A 24,886-nucleotide genomic window follows, 5' to 3' on the forward strand; every position below is an offset into this window, starting at 1 on the left:
ATAGCACAAGCAGAAAACTGTAACTCAAAGTGGAAAGAAAGGAAGGATGATGAAACAGGGGAAGATCAATTAACAGTGAGAGACTGGGATTTTGGATGCAGACCTTTAAGGAGAACAACAATAATCAAACAGAATATTATATTCATAAAGTAGCAGAAAGTCTTCTAAGAACTAAGTCAATGCAGGAATGGAGAAAGGAGATTCTGCCAATAGGGATGACTGCAATTAGGTGTACAGGCAATAGGCAGGAGGGGGCAGGAATGTAGATGGGACAGAAAAAGATAAATGGGAACATATTTTCTGATAGTGTAATGAGTGGTAGACTTTAAAGATTCCCTGCAGACTGCTCTGTTGGAGATGCTAGGTGAGCAAGTTGATGTAAATATGGAAATTATTTTTTGAGACATGATACAAACTCAGAATTGCCTAGGCCTTGCTGAGTCTAATTACAATAGCTGCCAAAAAAGCAATTACAAGAAAATGGAAGTCAAAGTCTAAACCAACTTTACTAGAAGTAGTGACGATAGTAACAGAGTTAAAAAACTGAAACTGGGATCTTTAGAAAAGGGTAGGAGCAAATTGCATAGGAATAAAATGGGAACTGTGGGATCAATACATACAGAGGAGGAACGAGTTTAAAAGAAGGCAGGATTTGAATTCGCTATGTAATGGCTGACTAATGATGACTGGATATGTTAAAAGTGATGTATAATGTTTGCAGCTATGTTTTTCTCGCACAGTCTGGAATGTATAATGTTTGCAACTGAGATTGTGTTACTATGGTTTATTGTCACTTATATAAATGCAACATGGCCTATGTCATACATGATCATTTAATAAAGATGTATTTGTTCAAAAAATTGCAGTAATTCTGGACATTATTTCAGTTTCATATTTTATTCTTTAACAGCTGCCACCACTTACAATAAGAAAACAATATATTTAATGGTCATTTTGTTAGAATGATGTGGATGATTTCAGATAAAAATATATTGCTGTAGGAAATGTCTGACTTGAAGCAAATGTTTATTGACACAACTTACTCCAAGTCATTTGTAGAAAAGCTCTGGGATAAAGTTTTTGTGAAATACAAAAAGGCATCTTTTTATGAGACAACAACAACAACATCAATACAATGGAAACAACATGAAATACCAATGGACATTGTGAGAATTTCATTACCACATAGGAAAAAAAGGAAACTGTTGGATCAATACATGCAGAGTAGAAGATTGTTCCCCTACAGTAACATCTGTAGCTATATTTTATAAGGTGATAGCTTTAAATTAGGATGCGTTATGGTTAAACGTAATGGATATAACACTTGTAGGTTAAAGGGATGAGTATATACAACTTTTATTCCACTCTTGTTTGACCTTTTATGTAGGAAAATACAGAGGATAATACTGAAATGTGTACTTGAACGGGTCTATATGACTTGGTCGACAGTTCATATGATCGACAAGCAGATTTGCCCCTTCCCCAATGTTGTGTGACCCTTGATATATATAGTTATAGGGGCTGGGGGTGCATTATTGGGGTGTGGGGGTGAAGCCCCCCACCTAAAATGCTTGTTGATCAAATGAACTGTCGACCAAATAAACAGTCGATCATATGAACTGTCGACCAAGTCATATAGACCCACTTGAACACATATATGATATTAAAAGAAAATGTGTTAAGAGCACCTTGTATAAACATTATATTGATTACACAGGTTTTAGAAGGTTTAATGTTAATATTTTGAAAAGTATAACACAAAATACAAGAGGAGTCTCTGGGAGGAGATAATAGAAGTTAAGGAACTTTTATGGCAATTGAAACTAGATAACTATTGCCCTCCAGTTATTAATGAGAATATGTCGCTTGTGTTTTATTTGAAAATGTAGGCTGCCAGATTGTGATTTTTAAACACAGTTTTAAATGTACGTAGGTTTATATTTTCATCTTAATTTAATGTTTTAATGATTTTACATATGAATATATTATTTAGTTATTAAATATTCCTTGGTTTTAATGCATCAATTAATTATTTTTATCGAATGTATTTTTAATGAATATATTTTTCTTGTCCATGTACCTTTAAATATTCTATGTGGTTTCTTCAGTAGTCACCTGATCAGGTAGCTCATGTTATATAACAGCTTGCTAACAGAACAGCTATACATTTGGCTCTGAAGAAACCTGTAGTTTCTGTGAAATATGAAAGCACTTAACCATTAAAAAAATACTTATTGCTATGTTTTTTAAGGGTGTGCTGATAATTGATTCTGACTTTGGTATCCTTGTATGGTTTTCAACACACTGTAGCAATTTTTATTTATTTATTTATTTTTTGTTAATTACACACTTGTAAACTTAGTTGGCATAACATCATTAGTAGTAGAGATTTCAAGTTCATAGTTTTCTCAGATTTAACAGTTTTACTATCACTGGTTCAAACTCTAGATATGTGACATTTTTTCAACATTTTAAGGGAGTATACCTATAGCTGTTACGTTTTGTTTGCTATAAATATTTGACACACGATTGACAACAGGTATAGACTGATCAGATTTATACATACCCCAGGACTTAATAAAATCTGTAGAGGCACATTGTAGAACCTACATGGAATGTTACAGTGTCCATGTACATAGTTCCCCCACAGCAGAGTGTCATGCATATTAATCATGGTGGGTTGCCGAGGAAGAGCCGTGGAACATGGTTATTGAATCAGTGTAGGGAGTGTAGTCCCAACTATGTCTGCAGATGAGTAAGACACTCCCTGCACTGCCCAATTGTATAATGTCAGTTTATTGTAGTGTTTGAAGTGTTTTTCTTTTCTTTTTTTTTTTTTTTTTTAAAGAAGGATGTTTGTGTGGCATGGCGCAGATCGCAGCAATGCTAAGCGACACCGAGACACCTTTCAGACATGTAAAAATAGAAACCAGATGCAATTAATTATTTATTTAAAGGTCATGTTTGGGCATAGCTGAATAGATTTGAGAGGTGTGGCATGGTGTCAGCAGTGCTTATAGGCAACTCAGAGGTATATGTAAAGGTATAACAGAATTCCACATATTTGTGTAGCTAAATGGGTAGACATATGCTCTGATGAGCAGTAGGTGCAGGGTTTGAATACATGTAAGGGAAAATAAACATATATTTTGGAAATACACATTATACTAATTATTTTTAAATTCTGGCCTACTGCGCTCTGCTAAGTCCTGCTAAGCAAGGAGGTAGTAGTGCTGTGGTATGGCCTGAAGCCATGTTGTGTGCTGGAGAGGAGGCTATTAGCTAAGAGATAATTTAAGACTTAAGAATGGATGCATTTCTCAAGTATCTTGGAAAGTGGAGAAAGGATGGGTATAGGGCAGTAATTGGAAAGTTCAGTGGAAGAGCCACCTTTATGGAGGGGAATGATGTGGGATATTTTCCAGAGTGTGGGGACAAAGCTTTCTGATAAGAACAAATTAATTAAGATAAAGATTGGATAAGTCAGGGCTTCTGCTGCTGTTTTTAAGTATTCAGAGGGGAGATTGTCAGCTGCAGGTCTTGTAGGCTTAAGTTTCAATAGAAGTTTTTTTTTATATAGGAGGTAGGCACTGCTGAAAAAGAAAAGACTGTGGGCAGAGTATTTGGTTTTGATGTATGGAGGGTGGGTAGAGGGTTGTGTTGTTTAGTCAAAGACAGAATGGTTTCAGTTAAATGTTTATTGACTGAGTCAGCAATACTGCTGGAAGAAGGGAGAGAGGTAGGTGGGGTGGTGCCTCCTTTGCCTGGGTGGAGAATGGAGTATATTGTAGACCAGAACTGCTTAGGGTTGTGATGGGAGAAGTTTAGGGCAGGCTGATAATATTATAGCAATAACCCACGCCTGGGTGGGTAAGGCTGGATTTACCCACGGTTGGTGTGGTTTGGTCACGAGGGCGAAGCCCGAGTGGCCAAACAAAGCCAACCGTGGGTAAATCCAGCATTACCCACACCCAGAAGTGGGTTATTGCTATTATACAATGACATTATTTAAGAAAAAAAAAATTACTTTTCTTAAATAATGGCATTGTATAATGCCTCCTTGCTACCCTTTCACAGCTGTCTGGTATTCTGCGGCAGTTCTGATGTACTGTGTATGCATATGCCTATGCAGTACATCAGAGCTGTGGGCAAAAGCAACGGAGAAAGCAAGATCTCTGTTGCTTTTTACAAACTGTTTCACTATATTAAATGGGTTTAACATAGTGAGACAGCTTTAAAAAAAGCAATGGAGTTTCCGTTGCTTTTTTTTAAAGCTGTCTCGCTATGTTAAACCCATTTAACATAGCGAGACAGTTTTGAAAAAAGCAACGGAGACTCTGTTGCTTTTTTTAAAGCTGTCTCACTATGTTAAAGGAGTTTAACATAGTGAGACAGTTCTGAAAAAGCAACGGAGAATCTCTGTTGCTTTTTTAAAAGCTGTCTCGCTATGTTAAACTCGTTTAACATAGCGAGACAGTATGAAACAATGGAGATCTTGCGTTCTTCGTTGCTGTAAAAAAAGAGTTATAGTAATGGGAAAAAGTCTGGGTGACCGGACCTTTTTCCATTACTATAACTCTGAGTTACAACGTGCACGCTAACCAATCAGTGTGCACGTTTTTGAATATTAATGGGGGGTTGTTGTATAATGGGTTTTATCTTCTTTTATTTGCTTTTTGACCTTGCTGAGCAACTCTAGGAATGACTGTCTAGAGGAGGGTTTTTTTGTTAAGCGTCAATGCTCCCAGCCCTGATCTCTGATTTTCATTAGTGCCCTGGTGCGTTTTTGTAGCCAAGGGGAGTACTGTGTTTTGATTCTGGTATTTCTTATAGGAGCATGTATGTTTAGGATGTTTAGGAAGGTACTATTGAAGAAGTGGATGGCTTCATCCAGATTGAGGTACTTTAGTGGTGTCCAATCACATTTTTGAAGGGATGAGATAAAGGACAGAGGCTATCTAATCTATATGTATGTATAAATGAATAGATATATAATCTAATATATAGATTACCTACTATCTCTATATATCTGTATATATAGATGTATAGATATATAATCTAATGTATAATGTATAGATTACCTACTATCTCTGTCATGCTTGTATTTCATGCATGTGTGTTCTACTGTCACTACAGTCTAGTATACAACTGTAATAGTACTACCAGGTCATATATTGGTTCTATGTGAGGTCTAGGCAAATAACAGTTAGTCATTAATCAGCAGTGACTCAGTAACTCAGTTTGTTAAATGCTCTGTCTGTAGTACATTTTGCCACACACATACAAGGGTTTGAATCCAGTGCTATGTAGCACTAAATATTATAATATCAGTCATGTAATGTTTACAGATTTTCTCTCCACAAGAACTACAGGTAAATGGCTGAGGTAGCCCATATTATGAGTAAATAATTATGTGTTTACATGTCACAGACTGTTAAAATCATTAGAAAAAATGTGAAAGTACAGCATAACGTAAGGGAAATAAATATAGTAATAATACTAATAATAATAAAGTAAAATGAAATAAATAACTTGTAATTTTGATACAGCTGAATGCTTGGTGTGTCTCTTCAAAGTTGCTGCAGCCAATTCATGCATTCAATGCAGATGTCCTCTGCAGTCACTGATATTGGGTTCTATCCCATCACTGCCAAGCAAGGCATGATAGTTATTTAGTTTCTGTACTGTACACATACATGTCTCTCAAGTGCCACGCTGTCATGTAATGTAATTAGTAGTGCATAATCTATCTGGCACAGGATGACCATCAGAATGATTACCTAGATTCCAAAGCATCAGCCCGACTGAAAGAACTCCAGCTCTATTCAGTCGCTTACCGCTTGCTCAGAGGTGACCTTTGCCTAACATACAAGGCCATGTCAAACCCAGATTTGATGAATATGCTTCCCCAAAAATCTAGATCCATCAGAGCCACAAGGGCGGGAGACTTAAACCTCGACACGGCTATTAATAGGACGTGCTGGAGGGATAGATTCATCACCCAAAGACTCCCTATGCTGTGGAACAAAATCCCGGTACATGTGAGGCAGAGCACCTCGCTGGCCTTGTTCAAGAGAAATCTTGACCAATGGATGGGAGATCGCAGATATACCCCAGGGATTACCTCAGTGTCACTGCTCGACAGAGGCACAGCAAAATAATGGGTATAGTTCCCCATACTAAAGGGGTGGCGTAAGCGTAAATGCCCTCGGGCAGATAGCCTAGTATGAACCTATGAACCTATGAACCACAATGTCAGCCCACAGTACACCTTGATTGTTATATAGGTTCACCTGATGTGCTAGTGTTCTTTGTAGTAGTGTCCCTGCAATTGTTCCTTCTTGGCCCATACTGTCCCATGTGAATAGCTTGAGAGCTATGTACATGCTACAGCAGCTAAAGGGGACTTGTACACATAAAGAAAGGACAGACCTGTAGAGTAGATAGTAATACTGTTGTCAAGTAAATAGCTTATAATGGTACTAGTAGACTGTTTTTCTTTCTCTCTCCCCACCCTTTATCTTTATTTCTTTGTTATTGTTAGCCTTTGGTTATGTTTACTATTCGCATATGTTGTTAAATCACCTGTATTTTGGGAATTTGCATTATTATTGTTCTATATCATAATGGCTGCATATTAACATATCTTGTTGAATTACCTATTTTGTTGGCCTTTTGCTGTAACTGTTACTGGCATGCTGTTAACATACTGACTGTTCTGTCATATATTGTTGTGTTTCACATAATATACATTAACATGTAATTGGGTTAAATCCACTGTTCTGGCATGCTGTTATTACTATGTTTTGCTCAAAACCAACCTATACTTATTTCTGTACCTCCATCACCACAGCAGGTCAAGGTAGGATGGTTCCTGCTGATCCGCCTACTTTGCCTCATCTGCCAGGACATCTGGGACCCAGACTGGTGGTGCCTTCTCCACTGCCCTTACACCATCTGTGGTATTGGTGGAACCGCCTCATGGGATGGGGCCCGGCATCTCCCTGGGAGCGGTGGCAGAGAGGCTGCAGTTACCCAATAGAAACTGCCAGTAATGGAGTGCAGGATCATTCATCAGACCTATGAATCTCACCTGCACCAGATTGAGGGCACACTGGCCATCCTGGTGGGGCAGGCTGGCCCTGGCGCCCAGCCTCCAGCACAGCCACCTTTGAGCAGTGAAAGACCAGTATCAACTGCCCATGGGTGGGGATATCAGTCATGCTGCTTCCATATGGAGGCACATATGACTCTGATTCTACAACACCCTCCCACTCCAAGGTGTTTACCCCCACATATGTCACACACTGCCCCTGTCTGCTGTCTTCTGTCTTGTCTGTCTACTATTGCATCCTCTCCTACCCAGCTTACCTTCCCTATCTCCTTCCTCAACATTCCACTCTCTCCTTAAAAAAAAAGGGCACCTGTCCCACAAACAAAAACATATTGCCCCATACATAGCTCTCCATTTTGAACACATGTCCACTGGACACAACTAATTTGGTCCAATTGACTTAACAACACATTTATGCTGTCCTCACCCCTGTCTCTGGGTTTGAGAGTCCAAACTAATCTACAAAATCTGTCAAAATGCACAGCTGTTGCTGTACACGAAATGGATAACTATAGTTCCTTCCTACATCCATCCTGCACATTCCTACCTCCCTTTCACATTGTTTTTCCCCTGCTTCCCCCATTTCACCACTTTTCTATCACCTCCTTTTCTTTATATTTTTTTAGTGTGGGTTTATGTCAATTTGCATGGAGTGGCGCTCTGCGCTGCTTCACTTAGCTCAGCTTAAATGAGCTTTAAAGTGCTTTAATGTCAGTATGTGTCTATTTCATTGTAACTCACATGTAGAAAATAAACATCTCTTCCAAGTGTTGAACCCAGGCCCCTCCCAACTATACCACATTGGATTATCCCACCATGCTACACAGGTTTTAGGTTAAACTCATATTTCCAGTAAAACATACTACATGCTACATACAGACATTACGCATGTAACTGAAATAAAAAACTAATATGTAAACTGGGAGTGTACCCTGGAGTCTGGTGCAATAATAAATAAGAATGAAGACATACTAATAGATGTAAGTGAGGCCTATGATAGCAGGTATATGTGCCCTTTCATCAGCAACTTGTGGAAAAGCAGCTGCTAAGGCAACAATGGCAAGATGCATGTACAAATGGGACCCTGGTGCAGAAATACAATCATATAAAGCCATGCACATACTAATGGATGTATAAATGTTTCTCACAGCCTGTATATGTGCATGTATATCCCTGCAAATACAGATGCTTTTGCAATGTCTTAGTAGCTCTGTCTGTTAAATGCCTTATATGCCATACATTTTGCCGCACATAGTCCTGGTTTTGAATCCAGTGTTGTGTCGCATGTCAATTATATTATTGTAAAGACAGCAAGTAATGACGGAGTCATGCAATCTTACTCCACACAGGTTACTGCTACTTAATTAACTGCTACCAAGTTTTGCAAGACAAAGGCCTGCAGGCAGAGACACAATACACATATTCATATAGCCTAACTATATGCCGCCTCCTACTGTGGTAGTCACACTGTTGCATAACAGACAATACTTTAAGCACATGCCCCAATTGCACTGTGAATAATACCCTTGCCCTAGCTCTGCTGCAATGACAAGCCTAACACAGCTGACACAGGTGCATGTACAGCTTGCCATCCACCAAAGTGTTCACACTCCCGCTATGTGTAGCCTATAGCATACACAGCTGTATGTCAAGGTAGCTGCTACAAACCTACCATACCTACCAACCCCTACAACAAGGGATGTGTACACAGCCATACATAATGAGGGGTGGGGCAAAGACCTACAGATAGGGACATGTTTAACAGTTTTCCCCTACAAAGTTAGTAAGTTGATAGAATAAAAGCTATTGCAGTAGCATGCATAGTCTGACAGGTATGAAGTGTGGCACATGTGTCTCTTCCTTACTGACCTCAGCCCACAATGATTACCAGTGCACTGCCAGATGACCACAATGGAATGGGACATTGACCACATATATGAGGCAATACTGTGGACATACATCTCTACAGTGGACAGTGTCCCATTCCATTGTGGTCATCTGGCAGTGCACTGGTAATCATACATACCCTCTGTGATGCTGTAGTCTCCACATCTCAGTAATGTCCATCTCAAAAACTAAGACAGAGGCCAAGGTCTACACGAAGACCTTATATATTACATTTTGGTGTCATGTTATTAGCTAATGACACTGCAATACAGCTATTTTGGCTGTAATAAGCAATTCTGAGCAACAGAGTGGTGTAGAGGCAATCACTTGCTAATGAGCAGTACCTTACAAAGGCAGCCACTTGTTACGGGGAACAGGTCTGTGTGAGACTTACACACAGAGAGCTCAACAAAGGAGTACTGCACTCTAACAGGTATGTAATAGATTTCTCTATATAAGAGGATGCAGATGGGAGGATGGAGGTATGGGGAATAGGTATTACAGCAGTAAGCCTGTCTTAGATCTATGGTGATGGCATGCCATTGATACTGTGCTGACATACTCCTACATGCATGCCTCTCAGCTATCCCTGAATTCATTCATATCTCATCTCTGTCCCAGTCAATTCCACCTACAATGGCTGGCTGTTGTAGGACAGCTAGTGGATTACATATAGTACATAGTGACAATACAGGTGTACACCCCTGTAACATCAAACAATGTACTATAATGCACCTCCTCTCATTGTGTCCATATCTCACATAATTAGTTCTAACATTGTAAAACTGACCCTGAATGTCCCCAATGTACTCTGGATAAGTCCCTGTTTCTGTTGACATTTGCCCCTGTTTGGTTGAGGCCTATGCCTAACATACCCTGTCAAACTCCTACAGCAAAAACGTAGGACACAGCCATAATTAATGTAGGGGCAAAGGCCCAAATGCTTGGTACATAGCTGAGGCAGTGATACTACTAATAGCATAGCCTTCTCAATATAGATATACTGGGTGCTATGTTTAGTTCTATCACATACACTGTCATACTGCATACCTTACAGGTGTATTGAACTGGCAATGTTAACTGGATGTACCTGAAGTGCATGTTATAACAGGCCTTTGTCTGTGTATGTTGTTTTGAGTTTGTCTGTTGTGCATGAAAGCAGAGATGTGACTATGGGGGATGTGTAATGCAGTTGTGGATACTCATCTGTACGAGTCTGTGTGGATTACTATTCATAACAGTGCAGGTAGTAATGTACTGCTGTTGTTTTGCTTCTCACAGGTGACCGGGGGATTGGGGTCTTTTCCCCTCACAACCTGATGTCAGTGTCTCATTGGATACTGCTGATGATTATGGCCATAGTGATGCACAAGCAATGTTGTCAGTGGCTGAATCTGTCCCAGAGGTTGACACCCCTCTTCTGCCCCCATTGTCACCACACACAGTCAGTATGCCCACACACAAAGAGTCCTAAGAGGCCACAGATATTGGACAGTTAGAGGGTGGTGACATTGAACAGGGTAGCATGACAACTTTGGCTTCAGTGAGTGTAGACACTGGCCATAGAAAGGGAGCTCGTGAGGTCCCACACAGGCAGACTGACAGGGGTGCTCATAGAAGGACTGCTGTCCATCCACCACCTGTTGAAGGTATCACATCACGGGTCACTCATTTCATGTTTTGGTCCATCATAGTGGCACAGGCACACTCTGACTGCAACATCAGACAGATTCTTAGGGTTATGGATGCAGCACAGTCTGACATTTGTGACTAACTCCTCCACATTGGAAACACCCTGGATCAGTATTCTGCTGTCGTGAATAGACAGTGGGCTGAGACAGTGACTGTCTTTGACCGCACAATGTCTGTGCTGGAACATCCGGCTGGAGTTGGGCATTGGATATGTCGATGAAGGTCAACAACAACATCTGCTGGGAGTCCATGTGGCCATGTACAGTCATGCTCCCATACTGGCAGTACCTAAAGCTCTGCAGAGGGAAGTGTGCTGTCCACACCATGACATGGAAGGCCATGGGCTTGTGGTTCTGAGTGATCTCATGGGGCAGACAGCCCCAGCATTTTGCAGTCACCATCAGGTACTAGCACCGCATCTGAACTGGGGCATGGTGGTACCAGTGCTACTCCTGGCAGAGCAAGTTCACATGTTCATGGCCAGAGATGGTGGACTGTCCACTCTACCATGTACAGTTCTCACCTGTCCAATATACACACATGTAGGGCTAACGCTGGGCTTGACTGTGTGCATGCCCACACTCAAACACCACTGTCACATGCAGCTCACCAACAGACACACACGGCACCTTTCCATGGCTAATCTAACCTGCACCCCTTCCTTACTCACACACATGCTATCATCTGTTTGGCACAGCCTAGGCCTCTGACACCCCCACACCACACCCTGTGCAAGTGATGATACCTGTGCCACATCCCTGTCATCCATGACATTGATGTAGAGAAATGCAAATATGTGTGTGATGCACAGGGTGACTATATTACTTCACACATACTTGTGTATTGCAATATTGTTTTGCCATGGCCCTTGTTGTGGGCCAATACAAGTATTGTATGCTGACATGTGTCCTCACTACACATCAAACTTTGTGTATCATTGTTGCATGACATTAGATTGGCAGTAGAGTTACAGAATGACAGGTGTGCCACAGGCCTGTGTATGTGTCTGTTTCAGATGTCTGAGGGGTTAAGCAATGGACACATGGTGGCAATACAGTGGCACAGGATGGCATGGCAGCACAGTAGACATATGATGTCAGCAAGGTAAGGCAGTATACGTGCATGGCTCCCTAGGTGCATATGTGTATAACAGTGTATCAGGGACAATGGGGACAGTCAGCATAATCATGCATTCATACATTGGGACAAGGTCTGCTACCCTCGATACATGTCATCTGGGTTTTTTGAACGTACAAATCTAGAATGTGGTGGACATCAATTATGTTTATGTGGAGGAGGGCAATTTATAGACTAGCAGTTAGTCACATGCCCATAAAATTCATAACCATTGTATGGAGATAGCCCATATGGGCATGTCCATAGTACTGTAAGGGGATATATTTATATACACACACACACACACACACACACACACACACACACACACACACACACACACACACACACACACACACACACACACACACACACACACACACACACACACACACACACACATTGGATGATGTGAGAATAAAACCCCTGGCTATCTACTATTATATACTATAGCTCACATTACTTATCACATGTGCTACAGGTTATATCTGTCACATATGTGGATGCAAAGTGGCCTTGTGATAGAGAGCATGTGTGGCCTGCAGGTTGATACTGCTTGGTACTGTTATTGTTTCTAGTGTCCTAGGAGTGGGATACCTGGTAATATCCCTGCTATGTGTGTACAGTTACCAGTATGGCCATATGTGGCTGTTTGCAGTTTGATAGGTGGACATGTGGCCAGGGACAATACGGCCTGTCCAAGGCATGTGTTGCAACTATTGTACATTACACCACCTGCATACCTGTGTCTGTCTACAGGGTGACCGTCTGAAGGCACAGGTGTCTGTTGGTGAGTGGATTATGTACTGTTGAGGCCTTGGTCTTATCCCATTGGACAACTGTTGTGATGTGTAAGTGCAGATAACTCCAGCATTCCGGGGTTTGTAGGGACATCCGTACATCCCCATACATATCTATATAAATGTGTATATATGTATGTGTGTGTGTGTGTGTGTGTGTGTGTGTGTGTGTGTGTGTGTGTGTGTGTGTGTGTGCCACATACTGATAGATACACTAATCAAGCATGTGGGGGATAGGGAGAGACAGATATGTATACATAGCTGTATGTATGTACAGATTTATTTCCACATAGCAGGTCTTTGGGCGGAAGAGACAACAGACTTGGGCTCAATTTAGCTAAGTGTAGAAGCATGCCCAGTGTGACTGTTAGTACTTACAAGGTGACTCCAGGCCAGAGCTACCTGTGCTCCAGTCCAGGATTATGTGTGCTGCAGGCCATTGGCTGCTGCACCTGTTACCACAGTACTTCACTTCCCTGATAATTGTCCAAGGCATTCCCCAGTTGTTTGCTGACCTTAATATGTGACTCATACCTCTCAACTGTACCAGAGCTTCACAGAATGTCCAGAATGTTGCATCATATTTTGGTCTGTTTTACATAATATTGCTTGTGGTTTTCTGGCAAATTAGTGGTAAATCATTGAATATGGCAGTTGATAAATAATGACAAACATTTGAGTTTCAGACTCCTTTTACATCAGGAGATTCATGCTAATTCAAGACCTATTATTCTGTCAACATTCTACATTTGTAAGTGCAATATTTAAAACCTGTCTCTAGTTGTGGTCCTTTGCCCACCTTTATTGATGGCTATGGCGAGATACCTGTTGTCCCAAGTGGCTGTTGGATCTCTGCAAATAACGCAGTAGCCCACTTTATTCCCTTGCATACATCTGGCATGTCACTACATATGCTACCATATTCTAGCACCCCTTACAAGTGGTGATTAGCTGTGTGACTTACCTTGCAAATGCAGCAGTTGACAGACTTGTAGTTTGGGGCTGACTCTATCTGATGCACACAGTCCACATCCAATACACGATGAGGTACAGGTTGTGTGGGCTGGCTGGCATAATTTTTACTAATATGTAAGCAAATCGGAATAAGGTGTCAGTCCCTAAGGCCCTAGGTTATAAGCGCATGTACTATGCTTTGTCTCTTGGCCAAGGCCAAGGCATACTGGGCAAGCCTATGTCTGCCTACAGGGACAACCTCAGGGTTTTCCTCCTTGGAGTCCTTCTGTGGGTGTGGCTGTGGTGACCTAGGCACAGGTGTGGGGGGGGTTGTGTATCCCTTCCCTTTGCTGACACTGCTACAACTGATTCTACAGGATCATATTGTGTAGCATTGCACATACTGTGTACGTGTGCACATGTGGCTGCAGAGTACTGCAGGATCCACCAGATATATTGAGGCACCAGAACCTTGACTTCAGCTGCCCAAACATATGCTCTATGATGTTCCTAGTTTGTGTCTATGCCTCATTATGGTGTTCTTCAGTGTGTATGTCTGCATTTCTGATGGGTGTCATCATCCACAGCTCCAGTGCATAGCCAGCATCCCACACTAAATGGCCATGTGGTATGATCCCCCTAGCAAACGTCTGGTACAGATGTGTGATATGGAAGTCATGATAACTGCCAGAGCTGTCAGCACACACATTCATGATAATGCCCTGGACATTGCACATAGCTTGACAGTTGATGGAGTGGTACCTCTTGCAGTTGACATAGACTCTACCCTCCTCACTGGGTGGTGCCTTGATGTGTACATGAGTGCAATCTATGGTTAGTGTGCTACATGGTAGAAGTGTTGCATACTTTTGGCACTCACCTCAGGGGTGAGGGGAAAATAAATGTGCCCATTGGCATGTAGTAGCATGGCATCCAAAAACTAGTGGAGCACCCTGGATGCTGATGCCTGTGAGACCCATATCTTGTCCCCAATTGGTCTTCGGAATGTACCCATAGCTAGTATCCTAAGAGCTACACATAGCTTAGTTTTCACTGGGATGGGTTCCACTCTGTTGGCTCTTGGTCTGAGTTGAGGTTGGCAGAGCTCAGTGAGTTGTAGTATGTCTTGTCCACCCTGTAGCGCTCTACAATCTCCCACTCATGTAGCCTCTGGAAGGTTACCCTGGGCCTGAACACTCTTCTCCTTCTCAGTCTAGGCCTATGGTCAGCAGCAGCATTGACTTCAGCATCTAGCACATATATATGTAGCAGACCTGCAGCAGTCCATAGCATTTCTTCAGTTAAAAGTCCCAAGTCCGGACTCCACTTGTGCAGAGTATGGGGGTGAAATCAGAATGTAGGGTTTGTACCATCTTTATAATGTTCTGCTGTAGGTGCAGCCTTTATGATTGGGTACCTATGATGCATTCCACATGCCAAGTAAATCATCAAGGACTGTTAATGACCATAGTTGAAGTGGAACTAGTGTAGCAGAGACTGGATGAGCCTTTCTAATAAAACTCTGAAATGTTTTATTTTACCTCTTAAATAGAAGGTTTAGTTCCTAGCTCCACTCCCTCAATCCACAAATGATTAACCTTAAGTGACCTCTTCTGTATTATGTGAGTCCTTAATTGATCAGTTTTAATTTCTGCCTGACTCACAAGAGACAGAGCTGCGGTGTCTTTTGAACTTTTAATATGCAGCTAAAAGCAGAATACAAGTAAAACACAAGGTTGAAAAAGCAAATCACAGTATTCAAAATATAAAAAGGCAATAAACTAATACAAAATACAACAAATAAATAGCAAACTAACCTTTCCTTCACAGCAAAGTGTAGCAGAGTCTGGGTGAGCCTTTCTAATCTCTGTCATCCCAAGAGAGAGGGGTGAGGGCAACATAAATGCATTGTCAAACCAATTGGACCAAATTATGTGTGTCCGGTGGACACGTGAAATAAAGAGCTATGTCTGGGACAATAATTTTTTGGGGATAGGTGCCCATTTTATTTTAAGGTAAGAGTGGAATGTTGGGAAAGGGACATAGGTATGTATGGGGGAGGTAAGTTGGGAAGGTGAGGACGCTTTTGCAGGTAAACTAGACAGCAGACAGGGGTGATGTGTGACACCTTGGATGGGGAGGGTGTTGTGTAATTCCAGTCTCAGGTGCCTCCGCAAGGTAGCAGTGTGACTGAAGTCCCCACCCATGGAACTGTTGGCATTAATCCTTCACTGCTCCTGGGGTGGCAGGGGTGGAGGCTGGGCTCCAGAATGAGGCTGCTCCACCACAGTGGCAAGCATGCCCTCCATATGGCTCAGGAGGCGTCCATAGCCATAGAACACTATCCTGCATGCCAATATTGGTAGTTAGGCTTGGATGACAACACTCCCTACACCAATGCTCTCAGAGGGGGGCCCAGCTCTGGCCAGTAGGACGGAACTACGCTATGCCGCAGGTAGTGCAGGGGCAATGTTGGGGGGGGGCACCATCAGGCTGCGGCTCAGATGTGCTGGGTACCCATGCCATGGCCAGAGGAGCCAAGGTAGGTGGATCATCTGAAACTTTTCTACCTTGTTGCACTGTAGTAAATTAGTTATATCAATAAGTTATGGCTAGTACTAACAAAACCAATGTTAGTATTAACATAGTGGAACATAATATTGATTAATCCCAGTACTTATTAAGGTATATTATGTGGAACACAACATTAAATAACATAACAGTATGTCAACAGCAAACCAGTATGAAATAACCCATAATGCCAACAAAACAGTTAGTCTAACAGAATATATTAATATTAACTTACAGTAATAAATAACATTAATAAATTAAAGAAGATAAGGGGTGGAAGAGAGAAAAACATACCGTTAGTGATGTTGCAGATGATATTAAAACTCAGACTACTAATACATACTTCTACAGGTGTGCAGTGTCAGTTATGAGTACAGTGACTCAGATTCTTCTACCTCTCAATCTATTATGGGGCAGTATAGCCAAGCAGTAACAAATGCAGGTACACAACCTACACAGAACTGTTTCACAAAATGTGCATGTACATAACTACCAAGGTGTTCTGTAAGTAGATTTGCAAATACATTGCATTCCAGGTAATCATTACCTGCTAATTACAGACCAGACAGACTGGGCAGTTGTCATTACATTATAAAAAAATCATGACAGTAGAGAGGTATGTTTCTGTACATTAAATAGACTAGACAGTCTTCATGTCTTAGTTGGCAGGCATGGAAGTAGAACCAATAGTTGTGAGTACAGGGGACATGTGCACATAATGTAGCAATTGACTGCAGTGACATTAGAACAGACTTGCAATGAATATAGCCCTACTTCAGTTATTTGAGCACATTATTTATGAAACCACAATATGGCCTTATACTTTATTGTTATTGCTTCTTAAAATCTGTGAAGTATACATGATATCCGCCCAGAATGTGGACTACCTTACCCATATACTTTACTCCTGAAGTGAGAGGAATACAGAGCATTATTTGACTGAAAGTGATCTGAAGACAAGTCTGAACCATACTGTGAGTTGTGCAATACATTTATCAAGCAATTACTTTTGCATTCTTTATTTAATTCATTTTTACAGTTGACTGCAGTGACATTAGAATGCACATTCAATGAATACACCCCTACTACAGTTATTTGAATACATTACTTATGAAACCACAATCCTGCTTTACATTTTATTGTTATTGCTCCTTAGAATCTGTGAAGCATACACATGATATCTGCCCAGAATTGCTCCTTAGAATCTGTGAAGTATACACATGATATCTACCCAGAGCGTGGGGTACCATACCCATGTACTTTGCTCCTGGAGTGAGAGGAATATAGAGTATTATTTGAATTAAAGTGGCCTAAAGACAACCCTGAACCATACGGTGGGTTGTGCAATACATTTATTAAGCAATTACATTTGCATTCTTTATTACAGTTTTACAGTTGCCTGCAGTGACATTACAATACAGCCCTACTGCAGTTATTTGCACTCATTAGTTATCAAACCACAATCCTGCTTTACAGCTTAATGCTTATTCTTATTGGTATTGTTTATTGTACTTCACTTATCAGAAAATACCCATACTTACCACACTCACAGCCCATCCTGGCTAGGAGCCCAGTGTGAGACTGGACGCTGTGAGCCCATTCAGCTGAAGTTGTTGGAAGAGAAGCACACAATTATGCATACCAGTTTTGCATGGATTCAGCTTGTATTTTAGTAAAGTAGTAACAAACATACTTACATATCTGTAGCAAGTGCCCAACCCTAGTCTCAGGTGTCCAAGGTTTCCCTCTTCATTTGCTTCAGGTCATCAAAGTGGTGATGCCACTGCTCACCAGTGCAGGGGATACCAGTAGCACTGGTAAGATCCCTGACCAATCAATCCCAGGCTTCAACTTTACATTCTGAACCTGGATTCATAGTTCCAGACCAGGAGTCCAAGAAGCACTCTTAACTCCTGCACCCCCCACCTCTGCATCCGAAAACATGCTCCCTCACCAACACTGCCAAGTATATCAACAGGTTAGTAAGACTCCAACAAATGCTGCAGAATTCTCACCTATTGGCCTTAATATAGGCTGTTTTCCTGCCCTTACACACCATACTGTAACATTCAAAGAAGCACTGCATTGCTCAGCATCACACAAACCTACTTAGCAGAGCTAAGCATCACATAAACTTGCACAATCGTGTTTTAGCGAAGCTTAGCAATGCATAAACAGGAGGAGCCATTGACCTTGTTTAAGCAAAGCTTAGCATCGTGCAGCTTTTCCAAATGTAACAATTTTGTTTTTAAATTGAACCACCCTTTAGGTCACCTCACGCATTTCCACTGCACTGAATGTAAAAAAGGTATGCTTGCTGGGGACTCGAACCCGGAACCTACTACATCTTAGGTTGTGACTCTACCTATTTAGCTACTTGGGTAATGAGCAAACCAGTATACCTTCGCATATACTACTAAGCTACCTGTTAGCATTGCTAAACACCACACTACACTGCTCAAACGGCCATTCAAAAAAAAAAAAAACACAAAAAATTTAAAAAACTAGACAACTATAACTAATTAATTACATCCAGTTTCAATATACAGATGTCTGGTAGGTGTCAGCTGTCCATGTGTAAGCATAGCTCAGTACTGCTGCACTCCTCACTATGCCACGCAAACAGGCATTAAAAAAAAAAAAAAAAAAAAAACTACACTAGCAGGGTACATTACGGGGACTCTTATCCTGTAAATAACACCTGTTCAGGTATTCCCTGCACAATCCACAACCACAGTACAGCCTCTACACTACTGTCTACAAGGATTCAATACCCACGTTACTATGATCTACCTTGGCAGCACGCCATGATTAATATACATGGCATGCTGCCAAGAGGGAACAGTGGTCGTGTACATGGGTACATTCCATGTAGGCGCTACATGAGGCCTACACAGATTTTATTGAATCCTGGGGTGTGTGTATTCAAGTGGTAAAACTAGTCTTGACTTTATAATGTCTCACTAAATAAATCTGAGTAAAACTAAATAGTTATCATCTTACTGTTGAGCTGGGTCTGGGACCTGAGACTCTCGTCTCTATCTGGAGAAAATGGATACAACTGTTTGAATACTGTAATTAATTTAGGTTTTCTCATTATTTCATGGATGTCTATTCTTGTCTTGTAGTTCTAGTTCTATTGTCACATTACGTGTCCTAGCCCCTAAATACAGCCAATGATCCTGACATTCATATCATATCAAACTGCACTTTTAAATGGTTACTGTCAGTGAAGCACAATTATAACAGTGTAAAAGAAAAAAAAAAAAGTTCTGAATGAAAACTTTTACTAGTTTATCAGTCTGGAGTTTTTGCTGCTTGACATATCCAGAAATTATATTATTCATGATTCTGAACTTGTAAAATCCTGCCTTGAAGCATAGGTGATTGGGTTAAGCCCCATTCTACCTCCAAACATTTGTGTTAACTGTAACGCTAATCCTAATGTTGCTGCTGCCTTTAAGCCCAACCCTTCTTATTATCTTATGAAAACCTCTTTCTGTAACAGTACCACTACACAAGACACTCATACATACTTCACATAAATATACACAGAAACATTAAATCTAGTCCCTTACCTAGACCTTACTCTAACCACAACCTGCAAACACACATTACTGCCACAATGCCAAAACTTTTCATACACCTCAAAGCTTTGACATTAGAAAAAAAAAAACTACTCACCTTCACAGAAAAACATTTCGACACCTGAACATTTATAAATACACACACACACACACACACACACACACACACACACACACACATATATATATATATATATATATATATATATATATATATATATTGATGTATTTTCTTTTGTTTACCAGGAGAGTCCGACTTGGCCAAAGACCCATTTTCAGTGGAGGCCCAGGGAGAAAAGCTCCAATTACATAAATACAATTAGTAGTAAAGTTACAGTGGCAGAATAAGAGAGTGGTGGATAACTCTATTACATAGAAAGTAGTTACTAATTGAGTAAACAGTGGTAGAATAAGTAATTACCATATACAATGTGCATTTATGGAATAGAATAACAGTGGTCAATCCAGCTATACAACATATACACATAAAAAAAGCTAAACGATATTTACACATAATAAACAAATCACGAAAACAGGAAGATGAATAACTGAAACAATTAGGTCATAAGAGTTGAACATAGCATGTAACAAAAAAGATTATCTGAAAATAAAATAGGTGGCATGTCATTAGATGTAAGTTACACAGAGTCTTAGAAATGGTCCTTGAGTGCTGGGCAGTTATCAAGATGGTAAAGGATGTTGTGAGTGAAAGTTAGTTTGTTAAAGGATATAAGATTAGGTAATTCCATCCATTTTAGTTGGTTTAGTGCTGTGCAGTGATGTGATCTGTAGGGAAGATTTGAAGCAAATCTGGTGATTTTATTATAGCAGGATTCCAGCTTGCTAAGGTCTGCTTTTCTAGGATTAGTGAATATTGGTGAGACATATAGGAGGGTGGAGAGTAGGTGTGTCCTTTGATAGGAATGCCTTGAGTCTGTAGAGTGAACTTAACTTAATGTGGACCTTTTTGATACATACAGTTAGGTGTTTGTCGAATTTAAATCAATAATGACCCCAATGAGTTTATAGCATGTGTGTATGTATATATGCACACATGTATGGAATGGCAAGCAAAGATTTACACAAGAACATAAGATAAGCACTTTCAGAGGGGATATTACAACTAAAATGGAACAAAAAAACATGTGCCTGGAATGTTTCTCTTCGGGCCTCCACTGAAAATTGGCTTTGTTCCAAGTCTGACTTTCCCAGTAAACAAATGTAAATAAATAAATAAAATAAAAATTAAATGAGATGAAATGGATTGCTGAGCTACAAACTCATAGATCACTGGCTCTGAACATTAATATACCTCTGAAACTGGCCCTTAAAGGGTGGAAGCTTCATAGGAAGCTATGACTGGTTATTTAAGAGGCAGGGTCCCTCATAAGACATCCTGCTTTAAAACTTCAGCTTGGCAAGCTAAGAACTTGGTTATATTCAACTGGACGTATAAGAGAATTTAAGTACCTTTTTATGCACTTTTTCTTTTAAAAAATACAGTATTTAAATTGATTTAAACTGTGTATGAAGGAGTGTTGAAGGAATTTTTAACTGGTTATTCTGCTCTTCAGTAACTTGAACTAAAAGCTAGTGTTGGCTGAATTTTGTTATTTGCTAGTAATTACAGGTGTGGGGGTAGCCACATTCAGTGATTTCCTGTCCTTGCATATTTAAACTGGTGCATGTGAAATAATTCCTGCTTTAAAACTTCAGCTTGGCAAGCTAAGAACTTGGTTATATTCAACTGGACGTATAAGAGAATTTAAGTACCTTTTATGCACTTTTCTTTTAAAAATACAGTATTTAAATTGATTTAAACTGTGTATGAAGGAGTGTTGAAGGAATTTTTAACTGGTTATTCTGCTCTTCAGTAACTTGAACTAAAAGCTAGTGTTGGCTGAATTTTGTTATTTGCTAGTAATTACAGGTGTGGGGGTAGCCACATTCAGTGATTTCCTGTCCTTGCATATTTAAACTGGTGCATGTGAAATAATTCCTGCTTTAAAACTTCAGCTTGGCAAGCTAAGAACTTGGTTATATTCAACTGGACGTATAAGAGAATTTAAGTACCTTTTATGCACTTTTCTTTTAAAAATACAGTATTTAAATTGATTTAAACTGTGTATGAAGGAGTGTTGAAGGAATTTTTAACTGGTTATTCTGCTCTTCAGTAACTTGAACTAAAAGCTAGTGTTGGCTGAATTTTGTTATTTGCTAGTAATTACAGGTGTGGGGTAGCCACATTCAGTGATTTCCTGTCCTTGCATATTTAAACTGGTGCATGTGAAATAATTCCTGCTTTAAAACTTCAGCTTGGCAAGCTAAGAACTTGGTTATATTCAACTGGACGTATAAGAGAATTTAAGTACCTTTTTATGCACTTTTTCTTTTAAAAATACAGTATTTAAATTGATTTAAACTGTGTATAAAGGAGTGTTGAAGGAATTTTTAACTGGTTATTCTGCTCTTCAGTAACTTGAACTAAAAGCTAGTGTTGGCTGAATTTTGTTATTTGCTGGTAATTACAGGTGTGGGGCTAGCCACATTCAGTGATTTCCTGTCCTTGCATATTTAAACTGGTGCATGTGAAATAATTCCTGCTTTAAAACTTCAGCTTGGCAAGCTAAGAACTTGGTTATATTCAACTGGACGTATAAGAGAATTTAAGTACCTTTTATGCACTTTTTCTTTTAAAAATACAGTATTTAAATTGATTTAAACTGTGTATGAAGGAGTGTTGAAGGAATTTTTAACTGGTTATTCTGCTCTTCAGTAACTTGAACTAAAAGCTAGTGTTGGCTGAATTTTGTTATTTGCTAGTAATTACAGGTGTGGGGTAGCCACATTCAGTGATTTCCTGTCCTTGCATATTTAAACTGGTGCATGTGAAATAATTCCTGCTTTAAAACTTCAGCTTGGCAAGCTAAGAACTTGGTTATATTCAACTGGACGTATAAGAGAATTTAAGTACCTTTTTATGCACTTTTGCTTTAAAAAATACAGTGTTTAAATTGATTTAAACTGTGTATGAAGGAGTGTTGAAGGAATTTTTAACTGGTTATTCTGCTCTTCAGTAACTTGAACTAAAAGCTAGTGTTGGCTGAATTTTGTTATTTGCTAGTAATTACAGGTGTGGGGGTAGCCACATTCAGTGATTTCCTGTCCTTGCATATTTAAACTGGTGCATGTGAAATAATTCCTGCTTTAAAACTTCAGCTTGGCAAGCTAAGAACTTGGTTATATTCAACTGGACGTATAAGAGAATTTAAGTACCTTTTATGCACTTTTCTTTTAAAAATACAGTATTTAAATTGATTTAAACTGTGTATGAAGGAGTGTTGAAGGAATTTTTAACTGGTTATTCTGCTCTTCAGTAACTTGAACTAAAAGCTAGTGTTGGCTGAATTTTGTTATTTTCTAGTAATTACAGGTGTGGGGGTAGCCACATTCAGTGATTTCCTGTCCTTGCATATTTAAACTGGTGCATGTGAAATAATTCCTGCTTTAAAACTTCAGCTTGGCAAGCTAAGAACTTGGTTATATTCAACTGGACGTATAAGAGAATTTAAGTACCTTTTATGCACTTTTCTTTTAAAAATACAGTATTTAAATTGATTTAAACTGTGTATGAAGGAGTGTTGAAGGAATTTTTAACTGGTTATTCTGCTCTTCAGTAACTTGAACTAAAAGCTAGTGTTGGCTGAATTTTGTTATTTGCTAGTAATTACAGGTGTGGGGGTAGCCACATTCAGTGATTTCCTGTCCTTGCATATTTAAACTGGTGCATGTGAAATAATTCCTGCTTTAAAACTTCAGCTTGGCAAGCTAAGAACTTGGTTATATTCAACTGGACGTATAAGAGAATTTAAGTACCTTTTTATGCACTTTTCTTTTAAAAATACAGTATTTAAATTGATTTAAACTGTGTATGAAGGAGTGTTGAAGGAATTTTTAACTGGTTATTCTGCTCTTCAGTAACTTGAACTAAAAGCTAGTGTTGGCTGAATTTTGTTATTTGCTAGTAATTACAGGTGTGGGGTAGCCACATTCAGTGATTTCCTGTCCTTGCATATTTAAACTGGTGCATGTGAAATAATTCCTGCTTTAAAACTTCAGCTTGGCAAGCTAAGAACTTGGTTATATTCAACTGGACGTATAAGAGAATTTAAGTACCTTTTTATGCACTTTTTCTTTTAAAAAATACAGTATTTAAATTGATTTAAACTGTGTATGAAGGAGTGTTGAAGGAATTTTTAACTGGTTATTCTGCTCTTCTGTAACTTGAACTAAAAGCTAGTGTTGGCTGAATTTTGTTATTTGCTAGTAATTACAGGTGTGGGGGTAGCCACATTCAGTGATTTCCTGTCCTTGCATATTTAAACTGGTGCATGTGAAATAATTCCTGCTTTAAAACTTCAGCTTGGCAAGCTAAGAACTTGGTTATATTCAACTGGACGTATAAGAGAATTTAAGTACCTTTTATGCACTTTTTCTTTTAAAAAATACAGTATTTAAATTGATTTAAACTGTGTATAAAGGAGTGTTGAAGGAATTTTTAACTGGTTATTCTGCTCTTCAGTAACTTGAAATAAAAGCTAGTGTTGGCTGAATTTTGTTATTTGCTGGTAATTACAGGTGTGGGGGTAGCCACATTCAGTGATTTCCTGTCCTTGCATATTTAAACTGGTGCATGTGAAATAATTCCTGCTTTAAAACTTCAGCTTGGCAAGCTAAGAACTTGGTTATATTCAACTGGACGTATAAGAGAATTTAAGTACCTTTTTATGCACTTTTTCTTTTAAAAAATACAGTATTTAAATTGATTTAAACTGTGTATGAAGGAGTGTTGAAGGAATTTTTAACTGGTTATTCTGCTCTTCAGTAACTTGAACTAAAAGCTAGTGTTGGCTGAATTTTGTTATTTGCTAGTAATTACAGGTGTGGGGTAGCCACATTCAGTGATTTCCTGTCCTTGCATATTTAAACTGGTGCATGTGAAATAATTCCTGCTTTAAAACTTCAGCTTGGCAAGCTAAGAACTTGGTTATATTCAACTGGACGTATAAGAGAATTTAAGTACCTTTTATGCACTTTTTCTTTTAAAAATACAGTATTTAAATTGATTTAAACTGTGTATGAAGGAGTGTTGAAGGAATTTTTAA

The sequence above is a fragment of the Protopterus annectens genome, chromosome 4.part1 (assembly GCF_019279795.1).
Source record: "Protopterus annectens isolate FY-2018-M chromosome 4.part1, PAN1.0, whole genome shotgun sequence".
Taxonomy (NCBI): domain Eukaryota; kingdom Metazoa; phylum Chordata; order Ceratodontiformes; family Protopteridae; genus Protopterus; species Protopterus annectens.